At 38.7% G+C, this 16,838-nt stretch overlaps 1 long non-coding RNA gene across 3 annotated transcripts; it reads left to right on the top strand.

Annotated features, from left to right (window-relative positions):
* Positions 1-2,938: 2,938 nt before the first annotated feature.
* On the top strand, positions 2,939-14,411 carry LOC142143998 (uncharacterized). Of its 3 annotated transcripts, none has more exons than XR_012689625.1 (4): positions 2,939-3,235; positions 3,902-3,998; positions 5,920-6,105; positions 14,333-14,411. It is a non-coding gene; the product is annotated as an uncharacterized LOC142143998 (long non-coding RNA). The 3 variants fall into 3 exon arrangements; XR_012689626.1 differs by having other exon boundaries at positions 2,940-3,188; XR_012689627.1 differs by lacking the exons at positions 2,939-3,235; positions 3,902-3,998 and adding an exon at positions 4,874-5,055.
* Positions 14,412-16,838: the final 2,427 nt, after the last annotated feature.

Genomic DNA, 16,838 nt, shown 5'->3' with positions numbered 1-16,838 from the left:
ACTGGTATTTTTCCGTGCTTATTCAAGCACACAGTGATTACTCCTATTCTGAAAAATCTAAATTCTAACCCACACTCTCTCAAATTACCATCCCATCTCTCAACTCCCATGCCCCTCCAAGATCCTTGAGAGAATTGTCTGCACTTGCCTCACACACTTTCTTTCCTCACATGACCTCCATGGAGACTGCACTGACTAAGCTTGTCAATGATTTGATCACTGCTAAATCTATAGGCCATTACTCTCTTCTAATACTCCTGGATCTCTCTACTGCAATTGACACTGTTGTCCAATCTTCTAATACAAATGTTGCAATCCCTAGATCTTCAGGACACTGTCCTATCCTTGTTCTTATTATACCTATCTAATCGATCTGTCATTGTTAGCTTCTCTGGATCCTCCGCCTCTCTGTTTCCTTTATCTGTTAGAGTACCACAAGGCTCAATCCTAGGTCCTCTGCTGTTCTCTATCTATGCTATACCAGTTCTCTTGGAAGACTAATAAGCTCCTTTAGATTTCAGTAACATCTCTATATGGATTAAATTTATCAATCCTTTCCGGATCTCTCGCCATCTGTGTTGGCCCGCGTTACTGAATGCCTTTCTGTCATATCATCTTGGATGTCCTCTCGTCACCTCAAACTTAATCTTTCTAAAATCAGGTCTAATAATATTCCCACCCACCAACAGAAGTTATCTATCTGAAATTTCTATTTATGTTGACAACATGACAATAAATCCATCCCCACAAGCTGGTGCCTAGGTGTGAAACTTGACTATCCTTGACTATTCTTTGTTCCCCACATCCAATATATATATAAATCCTGTTACATACATCTAAGAAACATTTCCAGAATACTTCTGTATCTCACACAAGACACTGCAAAAACTTTAATTCATGCACTCATTATCTCCAGCATTGATTATTGCAATACCATACTTGCTGGTTTTCCCCAAATCAGACTCTCAAACCTACATTCTATTTTGCACGCAGAGGATATTTTGATTTCTCTTCCAAATCTTTCTTCCACTGCTGTGTCATTCTCTACATTGGTTGCCTGTTTTTCACTGAATGCAAATAGTTCTACTAACATACAACACCATCAACAAAAATGGACAACATACATCTCCTCACTTGTCTCAAAATATCTCCCAGATGGACACCTCCTTTCTTCACAAGTTTTACATCTCTCATCCACACTCAGAAAAGCAGTGCAGGGAATTTCAGAGCATAGCAGATGTCTCCAGATGGATCAGCATCACCAGGCCCTCCCCAAATTTTGTTATGGGTTCCTGACGATTGAGTGTTATACTCCTGCTTTTATTGACTCTGAATCTTCATGGAAAACAGGTGATCAAGTGTTTCTTTTCAAAATCATATGGGCCTTAACCATATTTATTGCCTTAAATTACATGTATTCTTTTAGTGTACTGTTATCAACAAAGTATGGTACAGCAGTAAAATAAAAGGACACTATAATACAATATCATTTCTTTTATCTTAGAAATTTGTTAACTCAATATCAACTTTGAGAGATATCATGATGGCAGATTACCATGTTGAGATTGTAGAACTGATACTGAAATCCATTCAAGAAAGTACAATATAGCTGCCATTTACTTATTGATTTATTTGGTGGTTTATTGTTGTACAAGTAACAGTTTTTGTAAAACTAATTATGACATTTTAATAGAGATGCACAAATAGAAGGAAAAAGGAAAAACAGAAGGAAACAAAATCCAAAAATAAGAAAAATATAAAATGTAAAGTAATATGATAACTAAATTAAGTATAAAAAAACTACTATAGATACTATTAGAGTAATTCTATCATTTTTCAATAAGCATTGTCTGAGCTATTGCTTGTGTTTCCAAAGCACAAAAATAATTTGTTTAGCAGATGCAAAATTTAGCAGTTCAATACATAATTATAATACAGTACAGCCGATACCAAAAGATAAATACATACCGCTGCGCATTCTACTGGATCCAGCTAGAACAGTAGTTCACTCCAGAATACTGTGTTCAGAGAATGACTGCTTAGCTGGTCCCAGGGAGCTTGTATATATACACTCAGTGTTACAGAGAAAACAATACAGATGACGTGGCTTGCTTCTATAGGTCCAAACTTCAGGAGGGTCCAGTGTAAACAGGTCATAGGCCAGGTCAAACAATCCCCTCCAAGGGTGAGGGTCAACATTCCAGATGATTCTCCCGCCCAGAAACCGGTTTAAGCTAGTCTATTCACAATACACAGTCAGTAAAATTTTAAACATTTATTCCCTAACATCGCTAACTAGAGTATACAATGTGCAATCCCTTCGGTGAATGAACCGAACCACTGCTGATGAATAGGGGATTAAAATGATACTAAACATGACATGTTTCATGTAACCTGAACCTTAAGTATCACTAAAGTGTACATACAACATTAATATATATATATCTATAAACTAAATAATATCTGCTCATAAATCACTGGGGAATGGAACCATTATAATATGAAATATATAAATAACTAAATGTGAGAGTGCGAGTGTGTGCGTGCGTATTTTACCGCGTGATCGCGCCATGCCACGTGTTACGTGGCATACTGAATGCAATCGCACGTTAAAACAGTATTAACCAATATACTTTCGTTCATCCAATTATACGACTTCAACAATACAAAAGAACAAAACAAAGCAAGAAAACATTAAAAAATCAAAACAAATTAAAGGTCAAAAAACTGTGCAGTGTCTCCTACAAAATTACACTGCCTATAGTGTTCAGCATTTCTATGGAGGGAAATGTCCAACCTTAAGTTTCGATTCTTCTGTGAAACTTTAGGACACTAAGAAATGATTGTAATTTGAAACTGCATGACTAACAGGGAGTGCTGACTTTTGCAGAGATTGGAAGGAACTAGCATGTTTAAACTATCTCTAGTTCACTAGGAAGCATTAAACACTCAAGTCAATCTTTAAACACACAAGGCTATTCCATTATGAAGTAGAATTTGCCTTTGACACAGATGTCTAGTGTACTCTGTACGTGAAAAAAAAAGATGTAAGGAATCAATGTCCTTGAATGGATTATCATAGGGAGTAATGTGAGCCTCGTACCTACCGTAAGAGAAGTTGAAACTTTTGTCATCTATCTCAGACAGGCTACGGATCAAAGGACATTGGAAACAAAGTATCCAGCAAGGTCTGATGTGTTATGTTATGCTGATTCTGAATCTTCATGTAAAATAGGTGATACAGTTTTCCTTTTCAAAGTCATATTAACCTTAACCACATATATTGCATTAAATTACATGTGTTCTTTCAGTGTACTGTTATAAGCATAGTACAACATAAATTAAAAAAACAGACAATAATACTTTATCATTTAATTTATCATAGCATTTTCATAGTTCTGCACAGTAGCACAGTCTCCATTAACTTATTGATTTATTTGGTGGTTTATAAAGCAACAGTTTTTGTACAAACTATTTAAGAAATTGTAATGCACAACTTTTGCAGCTCGAACAGAACTGTGAATGTGGAACGTGAACAATAAAAAATAACTTAATAGAGCTTTTAAGTTTCAATCCCTTCTCATTTGCTAGCACAGAACAAGAGAAAAAGAAGAACAAAAAATATGAAAAATCTAACAAAAATAAGTAAATGAAATATAAAAAACTCCTAAAATACAAAAGAACACAAAAAATAATAATAACAATAATAATAATAATAATAATAATAATAATTATAATAATTATAATAATAATAATAATAATAATAGTAATAACATAGTAATAACAAAATTCCAAACAAATCAAAGAATAAAAAACTGTGCAGTGTCAAATGGTTGAACTTTAGGTTTCAATTCCTCTGTGAAACGTAAGACAATTGATAAATGCTTGTTTCATTTCTTAGAAACATTACAGTGGGAGGAGATATTGGAATGATAGAACTTTTGAAACTATATAAAGCCGAAATGTTGGAGATTGTACATTTCTTCAGCAGTGTACAGGTAAGTGATATTTGCTGCAGAAAGCACATTGCACAAAAGCAATTTAAACATATTGTATTTGATTTAGTTAGGCATGGATTGGAGTTGTAATTAAATAAATTTAAGTTGTGATCATTTTATTTTATACATAAGTTGGTGTAGTGATACTAAAACCACACTTTATATGGTAGAACATTTGCTTTAATAGGTATTAAGCTATACATGTATACATTATGGGCCTGAGTCATTAAGGCAAAAAAGGAGTAAATGTTCTCTAGGACAAACCATGTTACAATTGAAGGGGTGCAAATCAGTTTATTATTTTGCACATAAGTTAAATACTGGCTGTTTTTTTATGTAGCACACAAATACTTGACAGCTTTATTATTACACTGAAATTTAAAGTTGATCTAGGACATGTCCTATCCCAACTATAAATCTGTCCACACATTTTAAAATTACCTCCCCCTCCAATGCAACATGGTTTTACCCAGGTGCAAATTTTACTCTTTTTATGTTTTGCTCTCCTTATTGACTCAGGCCCTATGTTTTTTTCTTTAAATGTTTTCTTCAATTAGAAGTGTTTGTTATTCTTATATCCATAATACTTTCCAAATTACTCTATAAATGTCACAAATCACATTTTTTAAAACTAATTGATTGTCCTGCCTTCTATCATAATAGGATAGGTCGCTCGATGGCATACACCAGGTCCCCACTGCATCATGGGGTCCTAAATAAAATCTAGTCTTATGTCAGAAGTCATATTATTGTATAGCATATTTTTCCACGGCCACCTCCATGCAACATGTTTCACAGTTGTACATGTGGAAAATATAAATGTCATAGAGATCACAACTGTATTCTGTACTATATCCCTTGCAGTTTTCTCATGTTGCTTTCCATATGTACAAACCTTAGGTCCATTAAGTTCAACTGGCAAAAAAAAAACATCAGCTTACTTTTGTTTACCCTATATCATCATCATCAACATTTATTTATATAGCGCCAGCAAATTCCGTAGCGCTTTACAATTGGAAACAAACATTAATAAGATAATACTGGCTAATACATACAGGTAAGAGAACCCTGCTCCCTATATGAAAATAATCTTATTTAAGTGCTATCCAATAACCAGGAATGAGGATATAAAGAAACACTCCAACACAGCACATTCAATATTTCTGTTTATTTTCCATATACAATTTTTTTTAAAGCTGTTTTTTTAGTGTTTCCAAGCTAATTTATTAAATGTGTGGTTAAACAACCCTAAAAGATTATACATGAAAGTAATGGATTTCCAAATATTAATCTGGTTGCTTATTTTTAAATTCATTTCACTGGGTTTGTGTGGTCAAAACAAGAATTCCAAATAGACAACATCCATAATATAATAAGATGGATATAACTCTATGGCACACCTGTGATGGCAGCCTACACACACACAAAATTGGCCTCACAAAGCCAAACCATAATGCAGAAATAAAAATAAATATGGGTATGGCTTGTGCTTCCACTGCACAGGATAATCAAATAAACCAACGTACAATACTAATATAAATGATCAAAGAGTACAATAATAGATTATACAAAAGTCTAAACATAAAATTGTCAGAAATTGATGAAGAAGCTCTATAACAGTTCCAACACTATTCTCTGCCCCTTTGTGGTTGTACTCACAAGAAATCAGGAAATCAACGATTGACCATTCAAATTAGTACAAATCTCTCTCGCTGTAGTATTAATTCAGGAAGGGTTTTCTGGCCAAAATATTGAAGGCATTCTCACTTCTATATTCATGTAACGTATTTAATTATCAGTAGTTGCACATCCACAATATATATTGCTCGTAGAATTTACTCACTTTCTCATTTTTACTTACAAAACAAATAAATTAATATGTTGATTCCATGGGTGGTTGATATTTTTGTTCTATTTGCAGGGAAAGAGGAAAAGCAAAATCATATCAACATCTTTGACTGATAAAAATGAGTGAGCAAAATTGGAAAACAGCATTTGCCAAAGAGATAGTGGGTTTAGGAATTCTTGATGTATGGAGCCTATGTATGGATGCAAACCTTCAAAAAGAGAATAGGAAGGTGTCTTACTTACAGACAACCTATGGCAGGTAAATACAGCACACGTAAAATGTAATGCCATACAGTGAAAACTTTCAAACTAGGACATCAGATTAGTGAATAAAGCAAGCATTTTTCATGCTATGTGTGAGTGGAGAAGTCAGATTTCAGTAATGTTATTTAAGGTGTTTCGTTTCAGGGTCCCTATATGAACACGATTTATTAAAGGAGAAAAGATCTATAGCTGGTGAAAATGTGTATTTTCACTGGCGATAGGGTTTGTTCATAAGCAAAAGTTTACTACCAGCGACAGTGCTTTTGCTAACAATAGCTTGTCCATGCTTATTGAACAAGGATTGCGGTGGTACATGTACCGCTAGCTCAGGATGATTTATTTGAATACAGAGTATTTTTTCAATGTTAAGCCACTAGCGCATTTCTCTGGCATTAATAACTCTGGAAGAATCTTAAATAACTTATTGGTATCCTGTCCCACTTTGCCTATGAAAACATTTGATGCTTGGATGGGCACCCTTACTGTTGCATTCTTGGCGATACTTGCAATTTTGCATCCAGCTGTATTTGCTCTCATTGCAACATTTTCACACATACCCACATTAATTGGGGTTGGTTTATTACTGGTTATAGAACATGTTTCACCAATCCCATTTGTATTCTTCCTGAATGCCATCCTTAAGTTCATCCACAAATTAATACATCTCATACCTAACACCATATTCTATGTACTGATATCTTCTGCCTGAACTTTTCATCATAAGAAAGCCAGGCTGCACTACCAAAAATATTATATGTAACACAACCCTTCCTCACCCGTTTGTATTGCTATAATCTGCAGGGCCTCCTGTGGCAACAACATTGCGTCACCCAAAGGAGTCCACACTCCCTCAAAACCAGATAACTTGTCAGATTGAATCAGTTAATTAACTAATGATGCCAAATTAAGTAAAATCTTAGAAAACAAACCAGACTCATCCAAATCTGCCACAGGAGCAGCTGACGCTCTGCCCCACTGATCCTTATCAAATTCAGTAATGCTGGTTGTGATGATACCAGGATGTTAGGGTAGGAACCCAGAAGAAAGTCCTGGTATCAAGGGGTTCAGGATCACACAGGCAAAGAAAAGGTGTGGATACAACGGTATCTTTATTACAGCTAACTGCAAACAATAGCTTATATATATATCAAACCATAATTCAAACAACACCCAGTGTTCACCAAACTTCAACCATCACCCAGTAACACCCCAGTGTTCAATAACCCCAAATTGTTTATAACGAAAATAGGTTTTCTTTACCAGTCCAAGTTATAGGGGAAGGATGATGTCCGTGATTAATAGAATAAGCCAGGCAGAGCAGACAAGTCTGCAAGTCCAGGAAAAGCTTGTAATCCAATAGCCACAATACTTCCAGGTAAATTCCTCCTCAGCACACGGGCAGCAGTCAAAACTCCAACGCCAGTAGCTTCTAGAAGCAAAAATCCCACACACAGAAATCTCTCCTGCAGGCCTTCTTAAAGGGACAACATTTCCCATGTGTGGAATCCCTCCCTGCAGGGTTATCCACAGGTCACAGATACTGGGATTGGCTGGCAGGTATTAGGGGGGTGGAGATGGGAGTGGAGAGCTGTCCTTCCCTCATGGCTTTCCCTCCTGCTGTTTTGGAGACTAGGAGTCTGAAACAGATCCAGGGGAAACAATAGCTGCTCCAACCAGTTGCTGATTGACTTATTCCTGGTTAAGTAAGAGAGCCTCCCTGTTTTAACCCCTTCCAGTCATTTGTGATGTCAGAGGGGCTCCAGCTAATCTCAGCTTCCTGTCTGTAAGAGGGGGGGGGATGCCTTAGTCAGGAAACAGTACATCCACCATGTTGTAATCCGATATAATGTTCAGATGAATACATGTAACCCACCTGGCTTTATTTAAGAATAATATGGTCAACTTAAGTCCATCTCATAGGTTTTTATACACACTTAGATTATGTAACAAATGAGGTTAATAAATTAATGCAACCCAATGTTCACCTAAGCACAAGCAACTTTCATTCTAAGTGTTTAAAATGACAGATGGGGAAAATGATGGCTGTCAGACCCATCGCGTCACATATACCTCCCCCTTCTTAAATCGGGGCAGAGGGACTGGTCTCTTTAGCGGGACCAGGAGGGATGCCTCGGCCAGGTGGGTTTTGGGGTGCCTTTGTCCATTGTCCATTTTGACCAATCTCCTGGGGTGGACATATCCCTGGATCTGGTGGGCGTTTATTTAACAATCCACAATCTCTCAAAGTTCTCGCACTCTCCCATAATTTTAGTTCAGTCTTCCTCCCTGGGTGATGCAATCTCCCACCCACATAGAATAGGCAGAATATTAAAGCATCCAAATAAGTTTGATAATACCACTTGGAGTTTACCGCTTTATTCCCATCCAGCTGCATGTATCCATCTTTTTGCAAAGTTCCCCCCTCCCCCACATCAATCTCCACAGTGGGCACTAACACCTTCGCCTCTGGCGCATCAGGGTAGTGAGTATCTCCCTCCTCCCCCACTTCCATAAGTGAAAGCTGCAAAAGAGTAGGTTCAGTTTGAGGATCCACGATATCCAATGAAGATGTTGGATCTGTAACTGCATCCTTGTTATCCCAGGTACTTCCAGCAAACTCCTGTATTGGGTCACTGGAGTCATTTTCCATGATTGGGTTGCACAGGGGTAATAACCTGGAGTGTCCAGCTAAATTGACTTGTAACAGCTGGGATCCCCACTTCTTTTTCCTGCTTCCTTTCTGTTTACTGGACAAAGGACAGGATAAGCAGGTTTTAACAGAACTTTTCCTGGGTGGCTTTTTGCCACTTTTATTTTTAGCCTGTGACATTCTGATCTCCTGCGAGTCTGTAGTTTGGAGATTAATAGGGCTCAATTGATGTTTCAGAAGTACTAAGCCAAGCATATTACTGTTTTCTCCATTTACCTCTTCAGCCTTCCCTTGTATGTCAGCAGTGTTAATTATCTTTGAAGAAGTACTTACAGTTCTGTTAATGTGCTTTCCTGGAGAAGGAAAATCTCCTGGGTGGTAATCCAGGAGTCCAGTTCCCTGATCATGTTCAGACACCTTTTGCACAGTTCCTGTAAGGACACCCCATTCTGTTCCACTCAGGGTAATTTTCAGAACTGTGAGGTCTTCTAAAGGAGAGGAATGTGACTCTCCAGAATCCTTAACAGGGCCACTTCCAATTATCACTTCTATTTCCTTCCCATTGTCCTTTGTTGTAGGGACTAACTGATTGTCACTCTTTGTGTTCTCCCTTTTGACCCCTGGCATAACAATTCCCTTTTCCTCTCCTTTTAATTCTGTCATATAATCTGTAATAATGATTTCTGCTGAGATCATATGTTGAGCAGGCTTATCTTTCTTTTCTGTCAGACACGGGTACAGCTGCACATCATTTGCATTGGAGAGCACACATGTGCTATCCTGCATTACTTCAATGGGTAACACGTTTTCAGACACAACAGGGGTGAATAACTGGCCTTTTCTGCAATTCTGGGCTGACTCATACACAGTCTCAGGTGCCAGTAGCTCTGGCAGATTATCACAAGATGCTACATGGTACTGGTACTTACATGGTAGTTCTTTTCCATCCAAGTCACCAAATAGGAGGATCTCTCCTAGTCCTTTCTGATTACTCAGAGGTACAACATCCTCACCAAACAGTTCTTCTCCAGCCTCCCCCAAGATGGTAGCTTGGGCAGCTGTGTATAATCGGTGGGATTGACCTCCCCCTGTTGGTTACGGTGGTCAGCGGGAGCAGAAGAGCAGTTGTAGGTTATGATACTCTCCCTTAAACTGGAGGGCAAAAACATTTCTCGATAAGTGCTTGTCCCAAGGGTGCTGTCTTGGGAGTACCATTGATCACGCAGCATAAAATCACTGTCCTCTAAATCAGCAAAAGGAAACAGGTAGCACAAATTCTCGTGTGGCTTTGGACTAATACCCCTCAATGTTTCTGTTCTTTGGTTGGCCTCCCCCTGATTACCAGACTGAGAAACACCTTTTTTAGTATGTGACAAAAGAGATTGTAATTGGCGTTTCTCAGTATTTATTCGATAACACTGATCCTGCCACATTTCAGTGTCAGTGAGTCCTTGTAGCAATACCTGGTCCTCTGCTTCTTCAAAACTCTGTTGCAGACATTGCATTTGTTCCCAAAGGGGTATGTGCGGACCTAAAGTCAGTATCCATTTCCTATAGACACTAAAGGCATTGCTGGGATTCTCCTGATCCTTTAAAAGACGTTGGAGGATATCCTTATGCGTGCAGTACAGGTACGGTACACCTCTAATCTGACATTCTACAATCAATTCCTCCATGCTCATTGTTTCCAGTGGGTCTGTGTAATCCTCTAATGGGGATGATTCAAGGATTAAATTTGTGGGGGGCTCCTCAAACATCTCTCTAGGTTCCAGCAGCCTATTTTGGTCCTTGCTTCCATCTATCTTGGTTGCCAAGCACATATCATACAGGTACTGCTGATTATGGTTGTAACTAGGTTTTCCCCTGGCCAGATCCTGCATAGTACAAATAACTTCATTTGTAAAATCATCCCATCCTGGTTCATCCCGAAATTTCCAAGCACTTGCTTCCTCTTTCAACATTAGGAACAAATCCAACAGGTTCTCCAATTTCTCCTGTAGACTGGCTCCTTTCCATGTAATAATCTTTGGGCACTCCTCATCCCAATAATCAAAAATGTGCTGCATTGTGGTGGGGTGGTGCAACACATCCATATCCCCATCCTGCAGACACTCCCACAGTCCTTCATCCCAGTACACCTTTCTCCTGGTTGTACTGGACTGTATCATCCCTTCCTTTGGGAACTTTTGCAACAATGGGCTGTGATCTGCTCTCCTCTTTCCAGAGCTCACATCCATTTTACTTCCAGGGGTCACCTCACTGTGATTTCCCCTCCTTGAGACACGGTTCCATCTTCCGTTCTCCACTGGCGGGGTTTGCCTCCCCTTATCAAATTGGCACTTAGGCAGCATCTTCCCTTGCCTCTTGCTTTTGGCACTTGCAACTGTCTTTGGCAATCTGGACATTATAGCAACTGGTTAACTACTGAGTTATAAATTGAAGGTGGTGTGGGTAAGCTATTGCACCTTTACTTTGCAGAGCCTTGGGTGTATCACGATACAACCCCCTGCACTCTACCTGAACATCAGGACTGTGTGATCCCACTGCTGCCACCATTTGTGATGATACCAGGATGTTAGGGTAGGAACCCAGAAGAAAGTCCTGGTATCAAGGGGTTCAGGATCACACAGGCAAAGAAAAGGTGTGGATACAACGGTATCTTTATTACAGCTAACTGCAAACAATAGCTTATATATATATCAAACCATAATTCAAACAACACCCAGTGTTCACCAAACTTCAACCATCACCCAGTAACACCCCAGTGTTCAATAACCCCAAATTGTTTATAACGAAAATAGGTTTTCTTTACCAGTCCAAGTTATAGGGGAAGGATGATGTCCGTGATTAATAGAATAAGCCAGGCAGAGCAGACAAGTCTGCAAGTCCAGGAAAAGCTTGTAATCCAATAGCCACAATACTTCCAGGTAAATTCCTCCTCAGCACACGGGCAGCAGTCAAAACTCCAACGCCAGTAGCTTCTAGAAGCAAAAATCCCACACACAGAAATCTCTCCTGCAGGCCTTCTTAAAGGGACAACATTTCCCATGTGTGGAATCCCTCCCTGCAGGGTTATCCACAGGTCACAGATACTGGGATTGGCTGGCAGGTATTAGGGGGGTGGAGATGGGAGTGGAGAGCTGTCCTTCCCTCATGGCTTTCCCTCCTGCTGTTTTGGAGACTAGGAGTCTGAAACAGATCCAGGGGAAACAATAGCTGCTCCAACCAGTTGCTGATTGACTTATTCCTGGTTAAGTAAGAGAGCCTCCCTGTTTTAACCCCTTCCAGTCATTTGTGATGTCAGAGGGGCTCCAGCTAATCTCAGCTTCCTGTCTGTAAGAGGGGGGGGGATGCCTTAGTCAGGAAACAGTACATCCACCATGTTGTAATCCGATATAATGTTCAGATGAATACATGTAACCCACCTGGCTTTATTTAAGAATAATATGGTCAACTTAAGTCCATCTCATAGGTTTTTATACACACTTAGATTATGTAACAAATGAGGTTAATAAATTAATGCAACCCAATGTTCACCTAAGCACAAGCAACTTTCATTCTAAGTGTTTAAAATGACAGATGGGGAAAATGATGGCTGTCAGACCCATCGCGTCACACTGGTAAATGGAGCTGGTCCAACAACCTCTTAGTTCACTAGGACTTGAATTCTCAATTTCATTTCTTGTAAGGTGCTTCCCTCTGGAGCCACTGCACTTTGTTTTACCGACTGTTTCCGGTTTCATCTGATGTCGGTTTATTTTGAGCTCTCATTGGTTTCTTGTCAGCTGCAACCTTTTTTTTTATAGCTCTTCTACTGCAAATGAGCAGGAGGCACTGAACAGGCATCAGTCACCTCATCTGCTAAATTCTCGCTCCATTCTTCTGTATCAATAGACTCCTGCTCAGGGTTCTCTCCAGGCACGCTTCTATCCACTCCTTTCTTCCAGCAGCCTCTGAACTACTCCTCACCAGTTCTCCTACTGCAGACAGGAGGAGATGGTACCAAACAGGCATCAGTCTCCTACTCTGTTATATTATTTAGCTGCATCCCCAAGACATGCCTCCAGTCAATTCTTTCCCGATGTCTCCGTCCTTTTGCTGACAAGCTCCAACAACGCCTCCATTTTTAAAAAAAATTGTTTCCTGACTGACCAGTGGCGGATCCATGGGGAAGGGAATGCGACCGGGGCAGTCGCACCCCCCTATCAGGAGTGGGCTGCCTGAGGATGCACACTATTTCAATGTTCACGTCTGCTAAAAGGCAGACAGAGAATTCAGTCCGGCCATGCGGATTGTGTTAAACAGCATCTTATGTCTGCCTGTCTCTGCCAACAGGAACATGTTCAGATTGTGTTTCCGCAGGCAACTGACCCATGCTATTAGTGAAAAAAGGGGCAGGACACTAAATCACCCCCTCATAAAAAATCTAGGTCCGCCCCTGTGACTGACCAGGTTTGCAGGTACCCTTTGTGGTAAACTGCTCATGATAGCAGCTGTACCTTATCTTGCATAGGTACAAATTGCACCTAATTTTACCTCCCAGCCTTTGGTCATCCAATCAGCTATTAGGGTTGTCTGTCTATGCAGACAGAGGCACCTGCAGCTAGGAAATGCTAAAGCTTATTTTGTTTTCTAACCTGTCTGACCTTAATCTGACCCTCACATGCTCATCCTATGAATGCTTGTGGTAAGATTGCCATGAGTAGAGTCACTTAACAAGAATTACCCCGGGGCCAGGGCAAGTGGATATGTTGTGACATATTGATTCATATACACTAGAGATGGGCGGACTCGTTTCCCCGAGATCCGAATCCTACCGAATTTAGCCTATCCGAGTACCGAGCCGAGCAGGTAGTGTGCAGTGAAATGTCAGGTTAACACTGAACAAAATATTTGACCTTCATTATTCATATTAAAATATTGTTATATAAAGTACTCATTTATTGTTATGAACAGATACTTCATACAACTTTAAAGGAATAGGAAATACTGACTATATTGCAATATTCATCTGGACAGCAGCGAAACTTACCTGACCAAATAATTAATTCAAGGGTAGAATGTGAGCCAAGCATGTAACACACACATTCAATCAATCCTGGGGCAATCTTTTTGATAAAGTACTTCTTGCTACTGTTCAGTTCTCTTGCTGCATCACAATAAATGTTGTGAAGCAGCCTAGGGGTATATTTACTAAACTGCAGAATGTACTAAATAAATGATAACTAGAATCTGATTGGTTGCTATAGGCAACATCTCCTCTTTTTCAAACCTGCAATTTAGTAAATATACCTCCTGGAGTTTCCTACCTGTTTAACTTAGTGCTTTCATTTTTTTTTCAAAGGTTCCAACAGAAGAAAGTTGAGCTTATTTCAGGCTAGACCTAGTTTTATATGTTAGCTTACAAATTGGAGAAAACTGTGAAAAATTAAATATATTATATATTCACTCATTTTGTAACTGGAATACTGTAACATGAACATATGTATTTCTAGTGTCATTGGTCATCTAACAGCCTTTTCACAATGTTTCTGGTGTCTAAAATGCTGATTCTGTTTTCTCTTTAATTCAGTTTCTGCTGCTCACTTTGTAAACACAATTGGAGCTCATCAAAAGTATGTGTAATGTTCTCCATGAATCTAAACAATTATCAGGGAAGTGGAAATGTGAAAATGAGGATTTTCAGACAGAAATGCCAGTTATGCAGCTCATCTGTAATGGAAAAACCCAAAATCTCTCAGGAAAACATCACAAGAGTCCTCAGTAATGTAGTGGGTCATATACAAAAGGTATTCTATAAAAAGAAAATCCTGAAGGAAGACAGGCCACCAATTAACTACAGCAAGCAGGACGGTCCACATGATGCAAAGCATTGCGAGGCTTGCCGATATAATCTATGTGAACGGCAGTTGAAATCTCAGAAATCATCATCAACCTTTCTTGTATCTACACTTGCTGTGGGTGTTGGTTTGGCTTTCTTGTATTTTTCAAAAAATTGAATTTGTTAAGAAATATGCTTTAAAAAGTGTAAAAGTGTAAAAGGTGTTTAAAATCAATACATTTATTCAATGCCTCTCAAAGACATGAGAGGCATGACAAACAAATACAAAGACAAGCAAATACAAAGACAAGCAAATATAAATATACCAAATAACATACAAACTTTTTTTGCATAATTAAAGTAGAGCTAATTTACTGTGTGTCAAACTTTTTGAAATAAGAATAATGAATTTTTATAAAAATGTGTGCACAGGAAAGCTGCTCAAACCTTTACAAAAACTACAGAGTGTTGCAAGTCCCTAGAACTAGAAAAATAAACAGTGAAACCATCTCAGGTAAATTATTTTTTAAAGAAAAGGGACAGAACATAGAGAAATGGGCTCATCTGAATCCATTTGTGGAATTATATCCGAGAACTCCAAAATGACAGAGAGAAAGACAAAGAGGAAAGAGAGGTGGAAGGAAACATAGCAAGAAAACCAATGAACATGTAATATTGAGAAATGTTTTTAATCTAACCATTAAAATAATAATATTTAACTGAACATTATGTGGGAAGTGCTATTTCACTTCAAAAAATCTTAAATAAAAGACATTTAAATGTAGCTATACTTGGATAAGGATGATAATGACTGTTTGTCGGAGTTGAAAAGCCTCTGGAAAGAGAGAATAATAAGATCCTTTGGGAACCAGGAATTACACCCCATATTTGAAATCAACAATCCTAAAACTAATAGATGACTTTGGAAAAGAAAATCAAATGTACAACTCAAAAGTATAGTAATCAATGTGTTTTATAGAACATTTCACAATGTTAAGAAACCATAGAAAGACCCCTCTGTGCCACTGGGAAAGGAGAATCTGAGGGAAGAACAATTAAAAAACTTAGTAATTAAATCTGCAGACAAGGGGAGGGAGTAGTAATGTTAGATAGAGGCATGTATGTACTATATATATATATATATATATATATATATATATATATATATATATATATATCTATATCTATATCTATATCAGAGGCTAATAGATAGTTAAATGATACAATGTATTGTCACTGATAAAAAGAAGGCTATTGTCATGCCTGGACATAAGACCAAAAAATCCACCTTTTATGTGTGGAATTATTTTTACACAAATCCTGACTACAGTTGTCTAGCCTTTTGTAGCATTGTAAAGCCACAGTCAGTAGAGGTAGGGACCTTAACCATCTATTAACCTCCTCTATGTTACGCCATTTGAAGAGAGTTCGTGGAAAGCTTTTGTGAAAATCAGAAACTTATGCTAAAACATAACAACAAGCAGTTCAGCATCAGCTAGGTCCCCTCTCTCAGCTGGATCCCGAAGCCTGCACTCTACACCCCCAACACTTTCATCATCAATATCCTCACAAGTGATCGGAGCTAGTCCTGCATCCAAGTTTCTAAGGCGAGATGACTCCTCCCCTATCCAGGACTCCACAGAAGAATCCTTGAGTGTTAGTCCAACTGCTGCTGCTCCTGCTGCTGGGAGTGGACCTTCAACCAAGAAGCAGACAAAGAAGAAGACTACTAGTAGTTTACAACAATTGACTGTTAAACAATCCTTTGCAAGAGGAAACAAGTATGAAAGCTCTCACCCAGTTGCAAAGCAGGTCACAGACCCCATGATGACCATGCTAGTATCAGATCTGCGTCCAATATCCACTATTAATGCAGCTGGTTTTAGACGGTTACTTGAGGTCTTCTGTCCCCGTTACCAAACTCCATCACGACACCATTTTACTAGAAAAGCTATTCCTCACCTCTACCAGAAGGTTCGTAAAAATGTAATTATTGGGCTACAAAATGCCATTCTACTCACTGTACACTTAACCACAGATATGTGGACAAGCGGAACTGGGCAAACTAAAGATTATATGATTGTGACAGCCCCCCTGGGTTTGTGATTCGCCTTCACCAGCAGGGACAGCAGCAGCATGTACACACGAACGTCACATTTTTCAGAGGCAGGCTAATATGTGTGTCATCTGCTTCACTAAGAGGCATAATATTATTATTATTATTATTATTATTATTATTATTATTATTATTATTATT

The sequence above is a fragment of the Mixophyes fleayi genome, chromosome 3 (genome assembly GCF_038048845.1).
Source record: "Mixophyes fleayi isolate aMixFle1 chromosome 3, aMixFle1.hap1, whole genome shotgun sequence".
Lineage (NCBI taxonomy): Eukaryota > Metazoa > Chordata > Amphibia > Anura > Limnodynastidae > Mixophyes > Mixophyes fleayi.
Note: the sequence above shows the minus strand (reverse complement) of the source record. Positions and strands in the feature narration are given on the sequence as shown.